At 42.2% G+C, this 10,245-nt stretch overlaps 1 protein-coding gene across 1 annotated transcript in view; it reads left to right on the forward strand.

Moving 5' to 3' along the window:
- The window catches only part of LOC132379642 (uncharacterized), a 61,028-nt gene extending 53,348 nt beyond the window's left edge, over positions 1 to 7,680 (forward strand). Inside the window, exon 3 of the mRNA XM_059947810.1 lies at positions 7,661 to 7,680. The gene's annotated coding sequence lies outside the window, so the exon portion shown is untranslated. The remainder of the gene's footprint in view (positions 1 to 7,660) is intronic.
- Positions 7,681 to 10,245: the final 2,565 nt, after the last annotated feature.

The raw sequence follows: 10,245 nt of genomic DNA on the forward strand, positions 1-10,245 counted from the left end.
TGGTTTGAAGCAGCTTGTCAGGGTATGGTCACTGTCAGCAGCAAACAGTTGCTTGAAGTCACAGGCGAGTGCTGAGTGCCAAGTGGTGACCAATGGTGGAAGTGCTACTCCCAAGGGAGCACAATGTGCCCACCCCCTCAGAGGCACTAACCCCTCTGACAGCTCATATACCCTGGGCAATGCATCTACCCTTTTAACTCAACTCCCCACCAGGATGAAAGTACTCCTTCCAGGTGAAGCAATAATTCATCTGTCCTTCTGATTTACAGTGCTGCAAAAGCACCAAATTCCCCTGGCAAATATATTCATTATTAACAACAGGAACATCGAAAAGTAGGATGGGACAGGGTGCTAGAAAAAGGTAGTTATCTTACAGTGCCAATGATCAGCAATCAGGGTTTAATCACCACTGTCTGTAAAGAGCTTTATGTTCTCCAGGTGACCACATGGATTTCCTCCCAGTCCTCCAGTTTACTCCCAGTTTCAGGAGGCATGGGATCCGGGGAAACTTGGCTGTGTGGATTCAGAATTGGTTTGCCCATAGAAGGCAGAAGGTGGTTGTAGCTAAAGCTTGGATGTCAGTGTCTTCTGGTATTCAGCAGGGATCTACTATAGGCCACCTGCTCTTTGTGACTTTTATAAATGACTTGGTTGAGGAAGTGGAGGGATGGGTTAGTGAAGGTTGGTGCTGTTGTGGATAGTGTAGAAAGTTGACATAGGTTACAATGGAATATTTACAGGATGCAGATCTGGGCTGAGAAGTGGCAGATGCAGTTTAATCCAGGAAAGTGTGGAGTGATACACTTAGGAAGGTCGAACCTGAAGGCGAAGTCCAGGGATAATGGCAGTATTGTTAAAAGTATGGAGGAACAGAGGGATCTTGGAGTCCACATCCATAGACCTCTCAAAGCTGCCAACGAAGGATGATAGGGTTTTTAAGGAATATGTTGTGTTGGCATTCATTCATCGGTGGATTGAGTTCAAAAGCCACGAGATAATGTTGCAGCTGTATAAAACCCTGGATAGACTTCATGTGGAAATGACTAAGAAAAGAATATCATTTTAAGGTGATGGAGGAAAGTTTAGAGGAGATATGTGAGGTAAATTTTTTTATAGAGAGTTGTGAGTGCATGGAACATACTGCTGAACTGATGATAGAGGCAGATACACTTGGGGCATTTAAGAAACTCTTAGATAGGTACATAGATGATAGAAATCTGGTGGTCCATGTGGAAGGAAAGGGTTAGGTTGATTTTAGAGTAGGTTAAAAGGTCATTATAACATCGTGAGTCAAAGCATTTGTACTCTCCTGTAATATATCCCATGCTATATGTTTATTGCGAAGATGTACTGGTTAGCAATACACACAATGTGGTGGAGGAATTCAGCAGGTCGGACAGTATCTATGGATGGGGGTAAATAGCCAATGTTTTGAGTGACCTTTCATCAGTACCAGTTAGGGTTGGTAAGTTGTGGGCATGCTATGTTGGCACTGGAAGTGTGGTGACCCTACAGGCTGCCCCCAACATGTTCTGGGCATTGTTGGTTATTGATGCAAAAGACAAATTTCACTGCATGTTTCAATGGTTCAATATATAAGTGACAAATAAAGCTAACCTTTAATTTTTTTAAGAACATTTAGATCATTACATTAGAAGTAGAAATAGATCATACATAAATCATTTAGGTATACTTAAAGTGGAAATAGATAAATATTTGCAAGTTTGAGGAATTAAAGTCAAGGCAGGCTCAAGGGGTATGGTAGATACTCCTGTTTTGTGTTCTGCTATGACCGGAACTTTCATCCAGTGACACCATGCACACAGTTGACATAAGTTGGTGTAAGTGTTTAGCATTCAGGATGAAGTAACAATGTAGCTGAGAAATTATAATGTGAAGCCACAGCATTAAGAGCGTATAACTCTGGTCTGTACCCCCAATTAGAAAAGAGAGTAATGATCACAAACACAAGAAAATGTACAGATGCTGGAAATCAAAGCAACATAGTCAACGTTTCAGGCTGAGACCGTTCATCAGGACTGGAAAGGAAGGGGAGAAGAGTGCAAAGATATTGTCCCTAGTTGGGAAAGAACCAAGGAAGGCACCTCAGAAAATCATTCATTAAAGAAGTGGAGGTTGTTAGATACATCATACAGATTTGGCCAATTGGTTGGTTGATCCATCGGTTATGTGGCTGGCCATACTTTTAGTCAGACAGTGGTGAATCTGTGGAATTCATTGCCACAGGAGGCTGTGAAAACCAAGTGTTTACATATTTTAAGGCAGGCATTAATAGATTCTTGATTGGTCAGGACATGTATAGAAATGGGGAGAAAGCAGGAGATCAGGGTTACAATAGACAATAGACAATAGGTGCAGAAGTGGACCATTCGGCCCCTCGAGTCTGCACTGCCATTCTGAGATCATGGCTGATCATTCACTATCAATACCCAATCCCTGCCTTATCCCCATATCCCTTGATTCCCCTATCCATCAGATATCTATCTAGCTCCTTCTTGAAAGCATCCAGAGAATTGGCCTCCACCGTCTTCTGAGGCAGTGCATTCCACACCTCCACAACTCTCTGGGAGAAGAAGCTCTTCCTCAACTCTGTTTTAAATAACTGACCTCTTATTCTCAATCCATGCCCTCTGGTACTGGACTCTCCCAACATCTGGAACATATTTCCTGCCTCAATCCTATCAAATCCTTTAATTACCTTAAACGTTTCAATCAGATCCCCTCTCAATCTCCTCAATTCCAGCGTGTACAAGCCCAATCTCGCCAATCTCTCTGCGTAAGACAGCCCTGCCATCCCAGGAATCAACCTAGTGAATCTACGCTGCACTTCCTCAATTGCCAGAATGTCCTTCCTTAAACCTGGAGATCAAAACTGTACACAATATTCCAGGTGTGGTCTCACCAGGGCCCTGTACAAATGCAAAAGGACATCCTTGCTCTTGTACTCAATTCCCCTTGTAATAAAGGCCAACATTCCATTTGCCCTCTTCACTGCCTTTTGCACTTGCTCATTTACCTTCATTGACTGATGAACTAGGGCTCCTAGGTCTCTTTGCATTTCTCCCTTACCTAAACTACACCGTTCAGACAATACTCTGCCCTCTTGTTCCTGCTTCCAAAGTGGATAACTTCACATTTATTCACATTGAATGACATCTGCCAAGTATCTGCCCACTCACCCAGCCTATCCAAGTCTCCCTGTATTCTCCTAACGTCCTCTTCGCATGTCACACTGCCACCCAGTTTAGTATCGTCAGCAAACTTGCTGATATAGTTTTCAATGAAATCATCTAAATCGTTGACATAAATCGTAAGGAGCTGTGGTCCCAATACAGAGCCCTGTGGTACCCCACTAGTCACCTCCAGCCAGTCTGAGAAACACCCATTCACTGCTACCCTTTGCTTTCTATCTGCCAACCAGTTTTCTATCCATGTTGAAACCCTGCCCCCAATGCCATGAGCTCTGATTTTACTCACCAATCTCCTATGTGGCACCTTATCGAATGCCTTCTGAAAATCTACGTACACTACATCCACTGGCTTACCCTCATCTAACATCCTTGTTACACCCTCAAAAAACTCCAACAGATTAGTCAAGCATGATTTGCCCTTGGTAAATCCATGCTGGCTCAGCCTTATCCTATTATTGCCATCAAGATATGCCACTATTTCGTCCTTAATAATGGACTCATCTTCCCCATGACTGACGTTAGGCTAACAGGGCGATAGTTCTCCATTTTCTCCTTCCCTCCCTTCTTGAAAAGTGGGATAACATTAGCCACTCTCCAATCTTCAGGAACTGATCCTGAATCTAAGGAACATTGGAAAATGATTACAAATGCATCCGCAATTTCCTGAGCCACCTCTTTTAGAACCCTCGGATGCAGACCATCTGGACCCGGGGATTTATTAGCCTTCAGTCCTACCAGTCTACTCATCACAGTTTCTTTCCTAATGTCAATCTGTCTCAATTCCTCTGATATCTTTACCCTGGCCCATCCATACATCTGGGAGATTGCTTGTGTCCTCCCTGGTGAAGACAGATCTAAATTACACATTAAATTCTGTTGCCATTTCCCTGTTTCCCATAACAATTTCTCCCAATTCATTCTTCAAGGGGCCAACATTGTTCTTAACTATATTCTTTCTCTTCACATAGCTAAAAAAGCTTTTGCTATCCCCTTTTATATTCCTGGCTAGACTGAGCTCATACCTGATTTTTTCTCTCCGTATTGCTTTTTTAGTTAAGATCTGCTGTACCTTAAAACTTCCCCAATCATCTGTATTCCCACTCATCTTAGCCCTGTCATACTTCTTTTTCTTTAATGCTATACAATCTCTGACTTCCTTTGTCAACCACTGTGGCCTCTTCCCCCTCTTTGAATCCTTCCTTCTCATTGGAATGAACTGCTTTTGCATCTTTTGTATTATCCCCAAGAATATCTGCCACTGCTGATCCACTGTCTTTCCTGCCAGGGCATCCGCCCATTTAACTTTGGCCAGCTCTTCCCTCATGGCTCCGTAGTCTCCTTTATTTAATTGCAACACTGACACCTCTGATCTGCCCTTATCCCTCTCAAATTGTAGATAAAAACTTATCATGTTATGATCACTACTTCCTAATGACTCCTTTACTTCAAGATCACTTATCAATTCCTGTTCATTACACATCACCAAGTCCAAAATAGCCTCGTTCCTGGTTGGCTCAAGCACAAGCTGTTCCAAAAATACATCCCTTAGACACTCCACAAACTCCCTATCCTGGGGTCTAGCACCCTACCTGATTCTCCCAGTTCACCTGCATGTTGAAATCTCCCATAACGGCTGCATTACCTTTAGCACATGCCAATGTTAACTCCCTAATCAACTTGTACCCTATATCCACGCTACTGTTTGGGGGCCTGTACACAACACCCATTAGGGTCTTTTTACCCTTACTGTTCCTCAGCTCAATCCACACAGACTCTACTTCCCCTGTTCCTAAGTCACCCCTTGCTAAGGACTGAATCTCATTCCTCACCAACAGGGCCACCCCACCCCCTCTTCCCATATTTCTGTCTCTACGTATACCCTGGTACACTCAATTCCCAGGCCTGATCCCCTTGCAGCCATGTCTCCGTTATCCCAACAATATCGTAGTTCCCCATTTTCATCTGAGCTTCAAGCTCATCTGTCTTATTTCTGACACTACGCGCATTCAAGTATAGAATTCTTAGCCCATTCCTCCTCTCTTTGCTTAAAACACTGTTTATTGTACCTAACCCAGCTCCTTGAACTTCCATCGGGCTAATTGCACCTTGAATTTTGATGACCTTCTCAAGATCACCCAAACCTTCTACACATTTAACCCCATGCTCCTTCTGACCAACCCTCTGTACATGTAACTTTTCCAACACATGTTCTGTCTCACCTTTTTCCTGTACACAATTAATATTTGGGAAACGTGTATTCCCCACCTGTCCCTTATCATCATATCATCTTCTCTCGTATTCTGGATCCCTGCCCCCTGCACATCTAGTTTAAACCCCCCCGAGCAGCACTGGCAAACATTCCTGCAAGAATGTTAGTACCCCTCCAGTTCAGATGTAGACCGTCCCTTCGAAACAGATCCCAACGTCCCTGGAACAAAGACCAATTATCCAAAAACCTGAACCCTTCCTTCCTGCACCATGCTCTCAGCCTCGTATTAATGTGCATAATCATTCTATTCTTCACCTCACTCGCACGTGGCACAGGTAGCAATCCCGAGATTGTCACCCTGGAGGTCCTGCCTTTCAGCTTCACTCCTAACTCCCTGAACTCTCTAAGCAGGGCCCCCTCACTCACCTTACCTACATCGTTGGTCCCTACATGGACCACTACATCTGGGTTCATGCCCTCGTACTCAAGAATAGCCTGCACCCGATCTGAGATGTCCCTGACCCGAGACCCGATCTGCCCCACAAAATCTCCTATCTGCCCCCCTGACTATAGAATCCCCTAAAACTATCGCTCTCTTCTCTTCCCTCCTCCCCTTCCTAGTTGAGGGTTCAACCTCTGTGCCAGAGGCAGGACCACTACAACTCATTCCTGGTAGGTCATCCCCATCAACAGTATCCAGTATGGTATACTTATTGTTAATGGGAATGGCCGCAGGGGTGCTCTGCTCTCTCTGCCTGCTCCCCCTGCCTCTCTGGACCGTCACCCATCTGCCTACTTCTTGGATTTTTGGTGTGACTACCTCCTGATAACTCCTATCTATCTCTGCCTCTGCCTCCCGAATGATCCGTAGTCCATCCAGCTCCCACTCCAACTCCCTAACTCGGGCTGATAGGAGCTGCAGCTGGACGCACCTTTTGCAGGTGTGGTCATCAGGGACAACTGTGTTGACCCTGACTTCCCACATACTGCATACGGAGCACACCACTGCTCTGACTCTCCCCCATACCTGAACTGGATTGATAGAATAAGTCTAAAAAGCACCTAGCGACCTTACCTTCTTCCCCTCAGTGAGCAATCACACAGGCTCACCGAAGTCCCCTTATGCCGAAGCCCACTTAGCCAAAGCCCAAGACTCTGCTTCCACAGACTCCGCTGCCCGCTTTTAAAGAAGTCCTGCCTTTTAAAGTGCGCACTCGAGAGAAAAAAATAGATCAGCCATGATGAAATGATGGAGCAGACTCAATGTGCCAAAAGGCCTAATTCTGCACCTATATCTTATGGTCTTATGGTCTAATATCAAGCCCTATTAGATCTCACGTTTCTTTGCTAAAACTATTCACCCTAGATTGTAAATATAACTCACAATTTCTTTTCTACACCATCATAAAGCTCTTTAAACTCATCTTGCTGTTGAAATTCATAAATGCAACAAAAGTCCATGTTTAAACCATCAGTGAAGTTCTATCCTTGGGGAATTCTGCTACTTGAAAAGAAGAATCATGTTGACTCCTACTGGTGCTTGGTGTCAATGGAGGAGGTTCTATTATCTGGGTAAAAAAATCTGAAAAATAACACTTGAAGTCTCTTGAACACATGTTTTGTATGCTTGCCGAAGCAAAAATAATGCATTCAGCTTATACTAAATATAGGTCCAATAATCACATTCTCCATGACACCCAACTGTCTGTTCTATTCCATGCCATTGTTATCTCAAAGTTAACACTTGTATATGTGAACCAATTATGAGTGTTGAAGATATTGTCTTCTCGATGTTAACAAAGCTGCACATTAAATAGGTTTGAATTATTTTCAGAGTCATATCAAGTACACAGGGCATGTAGCAATGCCAACAAAACAAACTGCATATTTTTAAAGGAAATAGGATAAAAACTTCTCCATGTCTTCCATCAGTTTACTGACATGTCTTAGTCCAGGAAAAATTTGGATGATGCTGCTTCAGGTAAAAGTGATCACTTTTAAGTCCAATTCATTTTTGAATTCTTCACTGCATAAGTCATTTATTGCATTCATAGATTATTCATTTTTAAATTGTGCTGTTGCAGTTTTTCAATGTGTATTATGAATTTGAAATGCTTGTTCTACCACTTGTCAATTGCTCTTATGTGAGCACTACTTTCATTCCTCATTTTTTTTCATTGATAGTTAAGTATTTCCTTAAACTCTCCTTTTATCTAATATGTGTCTTGCTCTGTTCAAGGACTCATCAGCAGATCTGAACCAATACACCACAACTGTCAAGGACTTCTTAAAAACAGTTGTAGATGAGTGTATCCCCACAGAACCACTCAGAGCCTTCCCCAACCAGAAAGCCCTGGATGAAGCGTGAAATCTGCTATTTGCTGAGGGTCAGATCAGTGGCATTAAGGTCTGGCAACCAAGTAGGATACAAGAGGTCCAGCTACAATCTTCAGAAAACCATCTCACATGTGTCGTGGCCATTCTCAACCACAAATTAATTAATAAAGAATGCTTGACAGCTGTGACAGGGTTTGAATGCTATCACCTCCTACAAAGTGAAACCAAGTGACACAGCTGACATGGAACATGGAAAGTTGCCTCAGTGACTGTTGACCAGTAGCACTTACATCAACTGTGATGAATTGCTTTGAGAGTTTGGTGATGAAACATATCAACTCCTGGCTGAGAAGTTACTTAGGTTTGCTCCAGTTTACCTACTGGCACAACAGGTCCACAGCAGACACCTGGACACAGCTGGAAACTGTTAAGAGTTTATGTGCCTAGTCAAGAAACTTCAAGACCTTGGCCTCAATACCTTCTTGCGCAATTGGATCCTCGATTTCCTTGCTTGATTCTTATGACGATGATGCTAAGCACAGTTCCAATGCCATATTTAAGTTTGCTGATGACACTACTGTCATAAGTCAAACCAAAAATGGTGACAAATTAGCATATAAGCGCAGGATTGAAAATCTGGCTGAAAATGGTGGCACAGAAACAAACAGTCACTCAACGTCAGCAAGACCAAGGAGCTGATTATTGACTTCAGGATGAAGCAAATGGAGGTCCATGAGCTAATCCTCATCAGGGAGTCAGAGATGGAGAGAGTCAGCAACTTTAAATTCCTCAGTGTTATCATTTCAGAGGATTTAGCATGTTAAGTGCCTCTACTTCCTTAGAAATTTGCAAAGATTTGGCCTGACATCTGAAACTTCTATAGATGTGAGGTGCGGTGGAGAGTATATTGACTGGGCTGCATCACGGCTTAGTATGGAAATACCAATGCTCTTAAATGAAAATTCCTACAAAAATTAGTGGATATAGCCCAATCCATCACAGGTAAAGCCCTCCCCACCACTGAACACATCTATACAGAACACCGTCACAGAAAAGCAACATTCATCATCAAGGCCCCTCCCCCTCACCAACCAGGCAATGTTCTCTTCTCACTGTGGTCATCTAGAAGAAGGTACAGGAGCCTCAGGACCCACACCACAAAGTTCAGGAACAGTCATAGTATTACCCCTCAACCATCAGGCTCTTGAACCAGAGGGGATAACTTCACTTGTCCCATCACTGAATTGTTTCCACAACCTATAGATTCACTTTCAAGGACTCTTCATCTCATGTTCTTGATATTTGTTGCTTCTTTATTTATTATTGTTTGCTCTCTTTTGTATTTGCACAGTTTGTTGTCTATTGCACATTGTTTGTTTATCTGTCCTGTGAGGTGTGGTCTTTCATTGTTGAATTGTGTTTCTTCTACTTACTGTGTATGTCCACAAGAAAATGAATCTCGGGATTGAATATGGTGACATATATGTACATTGATAATAAATTTACTTTGAGCTTTGAACTTTAATGCCTGGCATCATATTTATTGATTTTTATTTGTACATCTGTCCTTCTTCATTGTAGTTGAAGCAAAAATTCATAAAGCTTTAATCCTCCATATATTGTTAAAAACATGGAAGTATGCTGTATACCATTCTCTTTATCCCTAAATGTCGTGTTACTGGCTCCTTTACAGATTATCTAACTCTAGTGAAGCCTATGATGTATTTAATTATATCTCTCCGGCTTACGGTTCAATATTAAAACCAATAATTTCATTCTTCCTGACCAAATACTCCTTAACTAAGAAAACATCTCATTAATATCCTGCTTTGTTTGTGTGTTCTTCTACCTCTTTCAAACAAATTTGATTTCAAACTTTCTCTGGTGGTAAAAAATTGACATCCTCTCTTTGGCATTTGCAATTTTTGATGCAGGTACCCAAGTAGCTGGCATCTCAGTAAAATTAATTTTTTTTAGGTAGTTGTCAGAACCTCTCACAGTAATATTGCTCATTGTCATAATGCTTACCATTCTGTCTGAATACTAGAAACATTGCTTTATGAAATTTAGATCCCAAAGGCTTTATTTCACATTGACTTTACACATATTCCCCTGTCATCAGCACAATTTATCTTTGCACATCATTTCCCCTCATGTTTCCTAGTTCCTAAATCATGGTTCTGTAGCCACCTCTAGGGAACTCTATAATGAGTTATTTATTTAGCTTTCACTACAGATATTTCTTTTTGGAGAAGCACTTGTCAAGATGATCCCTTTGATCAGACTCAGTTTTTAGTCGTCATTTCTCATCCACTCATTTCAAGATACTTTAAATTTATGGCTTTTTCTATTAAAGCAAGAAGCAGAGCAGAAAATTTCTTCAGCTTATTCCATTTATGAGTGAGGTTGTGGCTAATCTTCCACCTTGCCCGTTTTCTCACCCAGACGATGTATACTTGAATCATCATCATCATTACGTGCCATGTC

The sequence above is a fragment of the Hypanus sabinus genome, chromosome 22 (genome assembly GCF_030144855.1).
Source record: "Hypanus sabinus isolate sHypSab1 chromosome 22, sHypSab1.hap1, whole genome shotgun sequence".
NCBI lineage: Eukaryota > Metazoa > Chordata > Chondrichthyes > Myliobatiformes > Dasyatidae > Hypanus > Hypanus sabinus.